Here is a 12,436-nt window from a genome sequence, read left to right as displayed (position 1 = left end):
ACATGGCAAACCGATAAAGGCTGCAAAAAAAATCAACTTAGTTGTTGAACAAAAGACTTAACTACTTAGACTACATATAATAACAATAATATGATTCATTCTCAAAAAAAGGGTACTACTACTATAGTACTATAGTCTATGATACTACCCAATATAATTCACAAACCTAATACCTATAGGCTATCTTAACATGTGAGATGTCTAGTCACCAGCAAACACTGGACAATGAAACTAAAAAAAAACTAGTACCACTTACAAAATAATTTAAAAATCACTTACCTTTTACAAAAACTAGGGTCCACGAGTCAATGGCCAATGCACTCAGCACTCTAAAAGTTTGATAGCAATAATAAATGCCAGTCTCTAGACCAGAAAATAGCGAATTGTGTAGAATAATAATTTCTTATAGTCCAATCTAGGTTGGTGAATTAGGCGGGATTAACAAGTAGGGATGTCAAATGCAGGCAAAATGCACCTTCCTATGCAAGCCCATAGTAGGAAATAGTTGGTTAAATGGGGCGGGTGATTGACACACGTTGGTAAAATGGTTGGCGACACCCAACCCAAGGGAAAATTTATATGGTTGTAGTAATGGCGAAATAACATCAGCCAATAAGAAACAACATGCAAAGGCTGGTAATATGTTTAAAATAAATGTATCCAAACTGTATATCGCATTGGCGATTGCATCGATATTTTTGACCAATCATGTGATAACTAATGGGCGACCACCTCAGGCGTTGGACCCAAATATGATAAATATCTGGTGACGTGGTTGGACAAAAATATGATAAATATTCACTAAATGATGATTGACCCGTAAGACGGGATCGCTAAAAGGAAAAGATTCATCGCTAAAGTAATCCCTGGTAATGAGCACACAATGAGGAATGGAAGGTCTGTGAAGAATTTATTTGATCTATTTTTGTTTTACACATATTAGTGTAGTGCATGTAGTGATTTGGCATCATTTAATAGTGAGTGTTACAAAGGCTAAACTAATACCATGTGCACTCGAGACATATAACACAACTTCTAAGTTAACAAGACCTATTTATAAGTGTCATCAAATGATGTATGAATGATGATTCTATGATATGATCTAAATATCCTAAAGGCCTTGTATTTTTACATTAGATTATAACATTAAGTTTTATTTACTCATTGAGTGAAGCATAATGATTAGTTGGAGTTAAGACAATACGCATTTGATCAAAATTGAATTTACTATTAAGGTTTAAACAATGGTTATGGGTTGAACAAAAAATGAATGATGATTTAGATTTAGGCTTGATGTGAATTGTTGCATGCATTTATAGCTTAATTTCTTTTTATAGTTTAGAGTATGTAATTTTATTTATTTATTGATGTTTTAGATCAAATTCTATGATCTATTTTGTGTTATCTCATATTGGTGGTGAATCCAAATGTATTTTATAATCTAATCCATAAAAATATAGAATTAAACTAAATAAAATATCAACAAAATTTTATTATTTAAAATACATTTTATACTTATACAAAATTAAAAAAATTAACCCTAAAAAATATCATATATGAAAACAATAATGCCATACATAAGAAGAATTATTAAGAAATAAATAGTTACTATAAATAAAATATCATATGTACACTTTTATCTTTTAATGTAATAAAAAAATCACTTTTTTTTTCTTTGATATTATAAGTTGTCACTTAAAACTAATTTATTTTATAGCTTGACAACATATTATATAATTTTCATTCTTATAAATCTATTTTAAGAAATAAAATCTTGTTTAAATTAATTTCACATATATTATAATTATAAATCTAATAAAATTAAAAAACATTATAATTATTATTAAAATTTGTTCTATATAATTAAATTAAAATTAAAATTAAATTTAAATATTGTAAAGATAATGCCAATAAAATACATTTAACTAAATTTCTAAATTGTGAAAAGTTGGATTTTAAAGTAAGGGTGTAATAATAATAACACTTTTAATGTAGATTCTTTTTGCTCTTTGAACTTATAAAGCCTAAAGAAATAAGATAACAATGCCAACCTTGATAAGTTTTAAGCTCTTAGTTGCCTCTAAAATTTTATTTAACTACAATAAAAAAATATTCATTTTAGTTAAAACAATTTAACTTTTTGGACAAGTCAAAGCTTGCAAGAGTAGTTCAATAAAATATTAAAATTTAAAGATGTAGAAGCATGGCATATGGAATCATTTTGGCTGATATGAAGTATTTTCTTTAATTATAATGCCCATCAAAGAATATGCTCTAGGTACACTCTCTTTCTTAGACATTTTGTATCATATTTGCTCAATTGGACATTTTTTTGACAAAGGACAAATCTTTTTGCATGCAATAGACATATATTAGAGAAGGAGAAATGCCATGAAAAAGTGAAACCTATTGTGTAAGGGTTCAACTATAGTAGCATTGAACAAATTTGTTTATTGTCCAAGAAATCAAAACCTTTTTCAAGTTTTGTATGGACTTTCTCAATTTGGTTTGTATTTTTCAAATGCTGTAGAAATTATAGTAATGTAAGGAAAAAAGGCTGAAATTTTGATGTTCACTTTCTACTATAAATACAATTTATTTTTCACTTGCACTTTGTACTTTTTGGCCAACGTAGTTAGCATCTATGAAAATGCACAAACAAACTTATGCAACTTAAAGTTTTAAGCCTATCTAGTATTGTAATATTTTTGAAAGAAATTTACTTTAAAGCACTCTTAAAAAATTTGACACCTTTTTAAATGTATCAATAAGACCAAAACATAAAGAACTATAAGGACATTACATTATTTCCCAAACTTTGTACAAAGTGCCTTGGATTTCTAGAAAAATACATTGGTTGATGATTGGACATGTTTGCCAAACAAGAATGTTTTAAATTAAATTATTATTTTTACTTAAACAACAAAGTCCACATGCCTTGTTTGTGCTTCTAGTTTTTGGTATATGTTTGCAAGCATGCAAATATAAACATGGCTAAAATTCATTGCTTGTAAATTTCTAGTGCAATCTAAAGGTTACTTAGATTATTCTTCCTAGTAATAAGTAGGCTATATTTCCATAGCAAGTCAAATTATGATATTTCTATCAGAATTTAACTATGTAGTTTTTGAGTCAAACTCATTGACCCATGCTTCACGAGTATTGATTCACACATGAATCCACCTCTCATTTGAATAAATGGAACACTTAGCACTCACTGGATCTAGGTGATGTTCATAGAGGTGAAGCACTAGGACTTCCTGGGAGGTCACCCATCCTAGTACTAATCTAACTCAAGTGGACCTAACTATAAAGTTTTCTCCATGGTTAAACCCACTCTACTTTCAATCCCATTTTCAAAACCTTCACCCAGTGTTGTGCCTTATGAACCATTCATTAGAAAGTCTCTTAAGCTCATCAAGTGATAAATAGGATTTTTTTCCACAACAAGTCAAATTGTAATATTGCTATTAGGATTTAAGTATGTATTTTTTGAGCCAAACTCATTGACCCACGATTCATGAGTAGTGATTCATACATGAGTCCATATCTCATGAGAGTAAATGGAACACTTAGAACTCATTGGATCTAGGTGATTCTCACAGACGTGAAGCACTGAGACTTTTTGGGAGGTCGCCCATCCTAGTACTACTCCAACTTGAGCGCACTTAACTACCAATTTTTCTCCATGGTTAAACCCACTGTGCTTGCAACCCCATTTGTAAAACCTTCACCAAGTGTTGCGCCTTATGAAACATTCATTAGAAAGCCCCTTAAGCTTATCAAGTGATAAGTAGGAGATATTTGCACAGAAAGTCAAATTATGATATTTCTATCAAGATTTAACTATGTAGTTTTTTGAGTAAAACTCATTGCTAGAAAGTCAATGTGTTTAACTCAAAAACTACATAGTTAAATCCGGATAGCAATATCAAAATTCTTCCTAATTACTTATTTGTGACGACTTTAGATATTTTATTTTTTGAGTGAATGTTTAGAAGAGAAAAACAATCTCAAAATAGTATTGAGAAAAAGGGAGAATGTATGATCTTTCTTTCATTTTCATCTATAATTTTTTATTCCTCTTGAATGAAGTCAAATTGGAGATGGTATGATATTCTTGAATAAAGACACATAGACCATATTTTCTAGTTCAAATTCTTTGTTGTTGGTAGTTGAGGCTTTGCAGCTAAGTTGTTTGGTGAATGTATGTCTCAAGTTTAAAACTTTGATGTTGTTGAGAATAATGCTTAATGAAGATTTAGGTTAAGTGTATGGCTAGTTTAAGTCTTTTATTTATGAATTGGAATTCAATTATTGGTTTTTAATTTTCATTATTTAATATCTTATAATAAATGACTAGTGGTTTGAAAATATGAAGTTGTCCACCAAATATTGCATCTATTTTGTCATAGCCATGATTTAATCAAGTACATAAAAAACTCATTTTAGTATCAACAAGTTTTCATTTAGTATTTTTTAGCTTCTAATCCATACTCTTTTGTAAATTTATTTACATTTTTTAGTATGCCATAATTTTTGATTAGATATTTGTCTTAGTTATTGATATAATATTGAAATTGTTATTTTAGGGTTTTTAGGGACACATATCTCATTTTTGAAAAATGTAATTATTCATATTGCATTTTATATGCAATGAGTTCATTTTGAAAATGGATTTGTCTTATACTAGTGTTGGTAAACAGATTGTCCTTTTAAATAAACTCTCAAAATGCCCAAATCTGAAAGAACAATTAGATGCCAACAGTTGGATAATCTATCATGAGATTGATAGATTTCCTCTGAATTGGAAGGTACAGCTCCCTTATGAAATGATATGCGATGAATTTTTTTTATTGCCTAAACTAACTGGGTGCATTCTTAACCCGAGAAGGAAAGAGGAAAACCAAGTCAATCCTAGGCAAGATTAACTCAGGCAAAATTTAGATCCTAAACCTAGCCAACTTCGAGAACTCACACATCTTATGACTCCTCGGCATTGGTTGTGCAATATGAATTCAATAAATGCAAAGGCAAATGCAATGTAAATGAAATTAGAACAGAAGGTCATCTATTTTGGTTCCTGTAATAGAAATGGCTGCAAACTCCTCTTATCCACAACACATTTGTTATCCAATTCTAAGGTGTAAGATAATGCCCAAAATCGATTAATGCAACTCTCTGATTGTGAATAATCAGAAAAATCCCTTTTAAACTCTCTGATTTAACAAAAGATCTCTCTTTATTATGAACATAACAAATAATGATGCTTTGATCATTATTACTTACAACTCAATATCAAATCTATTACAAAAATGGAATAGAAAACACCCCAAATGCAAGAAACAAAAAATTACAAAAATTAAATGTGTCCCTCTCCCTACTCCAGCTCTCTGACTGTATGCAAAAAAAGCAAAACCTGGACAGTAAAGAATTGACACCAAGTGTGATTGTCTCTGCAATCTCCCTTCATACCAACAATTTGCCGACCCTTGCATTTACTTTTCCAATAGTATATATAGAGATTAAAACATATGACCTTCATGAGAATGCCAAGTGTTTCAAATTCGAGGTGTTTCAAATTCTAGAATTTGAAAAGACTAGAGACTAATACTTTCGAAACTACAAACAAAAGGAGCCAAAAATGACTTTGTCTCTTCATCTGACCTATCCTAATTTAAAAATTCCCCATTACCATCTAAAAATGTAAAATTTAGCTTGTGAAAATAAATATTGGGTTTTATGGTCTTCCTCAAACTATGAACCAATATATTCCCCATCCCAGATTCGACAATTTGACTGTCGTTCCATCTCCTGTTCTTCTTCTTCAGGAAATTCTGTATCTGGTGGCCTTTCTTGAAATAGTACACTAGGAGCACGTTATATTTTGCTCAGCTGTTCTAGCAATGCATTTCTCATTTTCTCCAAATCATTTGCATTATTCTCATTTGGCATGTTAGCTGGAGCTACATAAAGTTTATAGTTTGGATTGAAATATTCATTATAAGGAAACTTATTTTCAAGCTCGACATCTACAGCAACAGCAGTCTCATAGCACCAGCAACGTGCAACATTACAAATGGTATAACCACCACCACCACCAACCAACATCAGTGGTACATTGAACGAATGAAGAAAATGTACACAATTGGCATGTCCTCTAACTGATAAATTGAAGACCCCTAATCTGTCACCTGAAAGAGAGTCTGCTCCACATTGTAGCACAACTACATGTGGCTGATATACTTCCATCACCTTCTGAATAATTGGCCTGAAGAGATTCTTGTAGCTCTCATCATCAATTCCATTATTCAAAGGAGACATTCAAGGCATAGTATTTCCCTTTCCCATGTCCCACATCCTTAATGTGGCCTGTTCCAGGAAAATAATCCCCAAATTTGTGAAAAGATACAGTCATCACTCAGTTTGTAGTGTAGAAGGCCTCCTCAACTTTCCATTGGTCCCAACTTATTGTGCTTATCAGGATCATCAATGATGCCATTCTTGATGGCGTGTCGATCCTTGGAGCCACTCAGGCTGGATCATTCATATGAAAACTCATATAAATAGCTGATCTTGTCGTGCATCTTCTACGTTGGTAGGACCTAAAGTAGTGACTCCATTTTGTTGACCTTTAATTGCAATAGCACTCTTATCATGTGATGCAGTCAATAACATTCCACTATCAGAGGCACTCAATATGATGTCCGTGCCTTTCTTCAAGACCTCCAACCTCTCAAAACTTGGCTTTACTAAGTTACCATATGAAACTAGAACTGATGAAAAGCTATCACTTCCAATACCTTGTAGTTTTGCTGCAAAAAACACAAGGCCTACTCTTCCTCACAGAATTTGCAATGGAGCTATTCTCTTTTCTTATAGATGTTGTAACTTTACTTGGTTTTGCTGAGTTCAACTTTTCTACACTCTCACTGTACCAAATATAAGCAACACCCAATTCTGAAACAGCAAGAACACTTACTCCTTCACCATCATCTCCAAAAATTTTGCAGTCCAAGGCAACAGCTGGCTACTCCATTGAAAGAACAGATGCAACAACTCCAGATCCTTTACTACTGTCACATTTCCACATAGCAACATGCCTCTCACCAGTTGTAGAAGAAATTATATGCTTCCCACTTGTTGCAAACATCATAACCCTCATAGAATTTGGATGCCCTGTAAATTTTTGCAGCTTCTTTTTATCTGGCAAACTAAAATGTTTTAGTTCTGCACCTGCTGTAGCCAAGCTTATTCCATCAGAAGAGACTGCCAAAGAAGAAATTGCCTTCTTTGAAGCTCTAAAATTTTCTAAGAGATTTCTTGTTTCTGAATCCAACTCACATACCATGCCATCAGCCCCAGTAGTATATACAACACATCCATTACTTGCAAAGGAGATAGCCCTTGTGCCCCTTCACTTGATCAATTTCATTACTATTTTCATCATTATCAAAATTCATTAATTTAAAGCCATTTGAGTCAAGGGCATTGGATTTGCTTTCTTTGTAACCCGTGGAATCACTATATTCTGAAATAGCAGACTTATAATCAAGGCTTTTCATAAGATCTTCTTGTACATCGGGTTGCTATCAACTTTGGGCTCAAATATTGAAATTTCACACCTGCAACTCATGCCATGGCATCCATCGAGTTTCACCTCCAAACGAGATTCGATGAGACTTTTTTTCTTCTTTTTTGATTCATCTGTGTCTTCAGTAGCTGCAGCTTATCACCCTGAGTTTTTGACATGCTTGGGTATTTGTACTGTGCATAGTCTCTGCAACCTTGGATGTTAGTGATTCGTCTCGAAACCGAAGATTTTCAGTGGGAACAAACCCAGCCAAAATATGTTAATGCCTTCTCTTATTGAAAATGGAAGGGTTACCACTCCATACACTTCAGGCTTTCCATAGAGGCAGCAAATGAAGTCCGATAAGTAATCAAGGATGCTAAGGTCATGCTCAACAACAATAACATAGCTGTTATGCCTAAGCAGAGATAGCACTACTTGTGCAGCTTTAAGTCATTGCTTTACATCAAGATAACTTGAGGGTTCACCAAACATATATATATTTCAGCATTTTGAATTGCCACTACTACAATTGAAAACCGTTGTAATTCTCCTCTAGAAAAATCACCAACACTCCTGTCAATAACCTGATTCAAGTCAAGATCATCGCAAACCTCAGATTTCACACCTCTTTCATCCTTTTGGGAAAGCACTTCCCCCACATTCCCTTACACTGCCTTTGGTATGTGATCAACATATTGAGGTTTGATTTTTGCCTACATCAGAAAAATGATGCAGAGTAAACCAAAACAATGAAAAGATGACCTTCAGATTATCTTCTAAAATGCGAAAGAAATAGTTCTGTAGCTCTGATCCTTGAAAATATGTAAGAATTTCATTCCAATCAGGAGGACTATTGAACCTGCCAAGATTGGGCTTCAGTTTTCCAACAAGGAGTTTAAGTGCAGTAGACTTCCCAATACCATTGGTCCCAACAAGTCCCAACACCTGAACTGACTTTTGAACCTATGAAACCTCTTGTGAAGTCCTCTAATCCTGAATTGAATGATCTCCATACCACTGCTCTAAATCATTGAACTTGGCAATTTGAGACTAAACTTTCACTCTAAATCCACATGTTGAAACAATGAACCATCAAACCCTTGAATGAACCTCTCTGAATATATCATTAAACTTGCATAATCACATTGTTGTACTTTTATTGATGCTTTAACTAGCTCGAATAGTTTTAGCATGACCACTGAACTTCTGAACTCCTCAAATGTAAATAATTTGGAATTTTACATTTTGGATCTTTCAAATCAATTCAACTTCCCTTCCAAAACTGGTTATCATTTGAGATAAGGTCTTCAATATCACAAGCCTTGGATAAAATGATATCATGAAGATATCTTTATCATCTCCATTTTTGCAATCATCTGAAACATATGTTGAACTCCTCTTAATTTGCATAATCAAACAGTTTCCACTTGCAAGCTCTATTTTTATAACCATTGTACACATTAGAACCGTAGAAATCTTGTCAACTGGATTGCACCCACTGCCCCATGGAATAAAATTCTAAAACCTCAAATGCTAGACTTGCTATTATATCAATCACATCAGGTCCCACATATATGCCTGGAGATCACAGCTTTACAATCATTCTTTATCCGAGAAGATCATCAGGGAGAACATGATATCCTTGCTGGGCTAGGAGCTATCACCTACCCAAATAATGACAACATTTAAACCAACCCACCCGGCTTATGAATGAGAGGGCAAGAAAGAGGGAAACTCAGCAAGGATGGCCTACCTATGAAGGACTTAGACCTAGACACCAGACTAACTTGACATTAAAAAAAAATTGATGGGTGACTGAAAGTCAGGCAATAGCTAGCTCTGACTGAGGAACATGCACTGCAAAGTGCATAGAGAATCCAACATCTCTGGTTAAACAAGTGCCTTCAGCATTGGGTTATAGAGTATAGACCAAAATCAATGAGAAAGTGCATATAGGGAGGGCGGAGGGGAGCAGGGCAGACTGAAACAAAGCGAGAGAAAACAACCACAACATACTAAGCAAGAAGGAGCTACACTAGACACACCAAAATTGGAAAGAAAACTTATTTAGAAAAGGTGAGGAAACCTCACTAGCAGGACCAGCAATAAAGAAAGATTCATATGTGGCCATTCACGGGAAGAGAAAAGTATGAACCTCTTCTGAATAGAGGAAGATGCTTCATCAATTTGAAACAACATAGGTAATCTTTAGCTACTCCTTCACTGTTGAACTTAAGCCCCAAAGCCTTTTGCAACATAATGACCCACAAGATCTTTCCAAACAGCCAAGCCTCATTATAGACCTCTAATTCATCTATGCTTCCATGTACATCCTTCCTTGCATACTCAAGCTTTTGTGATGGAAGAAAATATTCAACATATTCTGGATGCATTATTGGAATATAATTCATTTCATCTTTTTCATGATTATCATCTTCATTTGCTCTATTATCATCCTTAGGAGAGATATCAAATTTCAAATCATAATTAACAAAATCAGAACATTGCAAATCTTTTAGGAGAGAAATATCATCATACCGTTTGCAAGCACTGTCAAAAACAACTTCTGATTCTGGACCAGAGCTGAAAAATGCATCCCCATTTTTCACATGTTCTAACTTCTTTGGTGAAGAAGAAAAACAATCACTAGATTTTGTACATGTTGCTGGAAGATAGTTACATGTGTTTATTTTATTACCAACAATATCACCTTTATCAAAAATACCAGCATTAGACGCACTGTTAATAACCACTTCAGACTTCAAACCCAGGCTGAAATTGGATGATCTTTCATTACTCATAGATTCTGATATAATTGAAACATCTTCTTCATCTTTAGCATTTATCAAATTTGAGAAATGTCCTTCTAAAATCAAAACTTTAATATTTGAATTGATTAAAGAAGAAGAATCATATGTGGCTGGCACCAAGGATTGCTCAATTTTTATTTCATGACTAGAAAATTCTTCATCTAATTCTTTGTCTCCTACAGGATGCTGCAGTACTTCATTAATATTTGAAACATCTTTTTCAAAAACTATTGTTGCATCAATTTCTTCATCAACATTTTTAGTAAGGTGGTTGTCAGAAAATATCTCAGCCTTTTCATTTGCACATATTTGATCAAGATCATTCACCAATAAATTATCTTCAAAGCAAAATGTTTCAGAAAACTGATCTTTACCAGCCATAATGAAGGAAGACTCAATACTATTATACTCTTCAATGACACCAAAAATTTCATTTTTAAATAATCCATCAGCCTTGGGATGATTTTCAGACCGAAATTTTGAAATATCACCTACATTCTTTTCATCCATTTCACAAATTTCATCAACATCAGGAAAAGAAAATATAGATACATCTTCTTTTTCAATTTTGCTTACCTTTCCTTCATGATCTTCAAGAATCTCCATAGGCTGGAAACGTTCTTTTTTCCGGTGCCTCTTCCAAGGTAACTCATTATCACTTTCATCCATCTCATAAGAAGTTACATTCTCAGATTTAGTATGATGACCACTAAAACATAATGTAGCCAACACATTTGTTTCAAGATAATTTTCAAGAAGACAACAATTTGAAGCATGATCCCCATTTATTTCTCTTTCAATTTTTCTTATCAACTCTTCGACCATATTTTTAGCTTTAGCAAAACATGACCTCACTTTCTTTTCAACATAAGACTCATCAAAAGAATTAATCATTACCTTTTCTTCAAAACAAATAAATTCTACCATGGGGTCCTTGTTGACCAATCTTTTATCACTATGAGGAATACCCTCATTTGCTGACAGTTGTACTTTTGGAAACCAAGACATCTCTTGTTTTTCAAGAATCAAACCACTGGTTGTGATGGACTCTTCATTTTTCTCACTGATTATATTTTCTTCAAAAAAATTCTCTGCAGCCTTAAGTGATTCAACTAAGAGAGATGATTCCTCATTGTGCCTATGAGCAATATTATCTTCAATCATTGATTCCTCACTCATTTCAACAATCAATGTAGTTTCTTTGGCTTCAATAATTTCATCGTCTGAAATCAAAACTGATTCTTTTGCTTTCAATTCAGGAAGTGATTCTAGATTCATACCTGTTGATTCTTGGGAGAAACTGAAATCATCCATAATTGCATCTGAACTATTGATGGTGTGCTTTTGGTATTCAGACACATGTAGACCACTTTCAAAATCTTTTTGATTAGTCTCATCACTAGGAGGAGAAATCTCCTTTTCATCCTCAACTGATGAATCTATTGGGGAAACTAATGATTCCAAAGGAAAAATTGTTGAGAAACAAGGGATCAAAACTACTTTTTCTTCTTCCTGTGATGATTCAGGCTAAAAATGTTCTTCATTCATTGGTTTTTTATTAGGCACATCTGGTTTGACTTCTTGTTCACTCAAAACTAAATTTTTTAAAGAAATACAATCTGAAAGGGCTTCTGACATTTCGCCCTCACCTACATGTAGTTCTCTCTTTAACTTCTGCAACAACTTTGTTTTCTCTTCCACCTCTTTCAATAGGTGATATCTTGCACATATACTTCTCCATAACAACATGGTTGCATGATCTTCTTTGATACTCAGGTTCATCCTTACTCCATTATTGATGCTTTCTCTCCAAGCTTCAAACATGTTGTGCAATACAAAATCAAGAGTGTGATGAAGCTCTATAAGGGAAGAATCTGGTCTCCCTCTTTTCACCAATTTAATAGGCATGGTCATTTTTAATCAACAGAGTCGCCAATCTTTGCAAGTTAGAGATAATAAAATTTGAAAATATAGACACTAGACCTCTTACTCAAAATTGTGAGAACCAGAATGGAGTTGCCAATCTCTAGATAGTAGAGATATCTATAAC

At 33.4% G+C, this 12,436-nt stretch overlaps 2 pseudogenes; both read right to left on the bottom strand.

Annotated features, from left to right (window-relative positions):
* Positions 1-5,741: 5,741 nt before the first annotated feature.
* LOC149536628 (histone deacetylase 6 pseudogene) lies at positions 5,742-6,502 on the bottom strand (annotated as a pseudogene).
* A 1,532-nt stretch (positions 6,503-8,034) lies between these two features.
* LOC149536626 (ABC transporter E family member 2-like) overlaps positions 8,035-12,436 on the bottom strand; it is a 72,426-nt pseudogene continuing 68,024 nt past the window's right edge.

This window comes from Cupressus sempervirens, chromosome 10 (assembly GCF_028749045.1).
Source record: "Cupressus sempervirens isolate cs-2001-9-10 chromosome 10, ASM2874904v1, whole genome shotgun sequence".
Lineage (NCBI taxonomy): Eukaryota > Viridiplantae > Streptophyta > Pinopsida > Cupressales > Cupressaceae > Cupressus > Cupressus sempervirens.
Note: the sequence above shows the minus strand (reverse complement) of the source record. Positions and strands in the feature narration are given on the sequence as shown.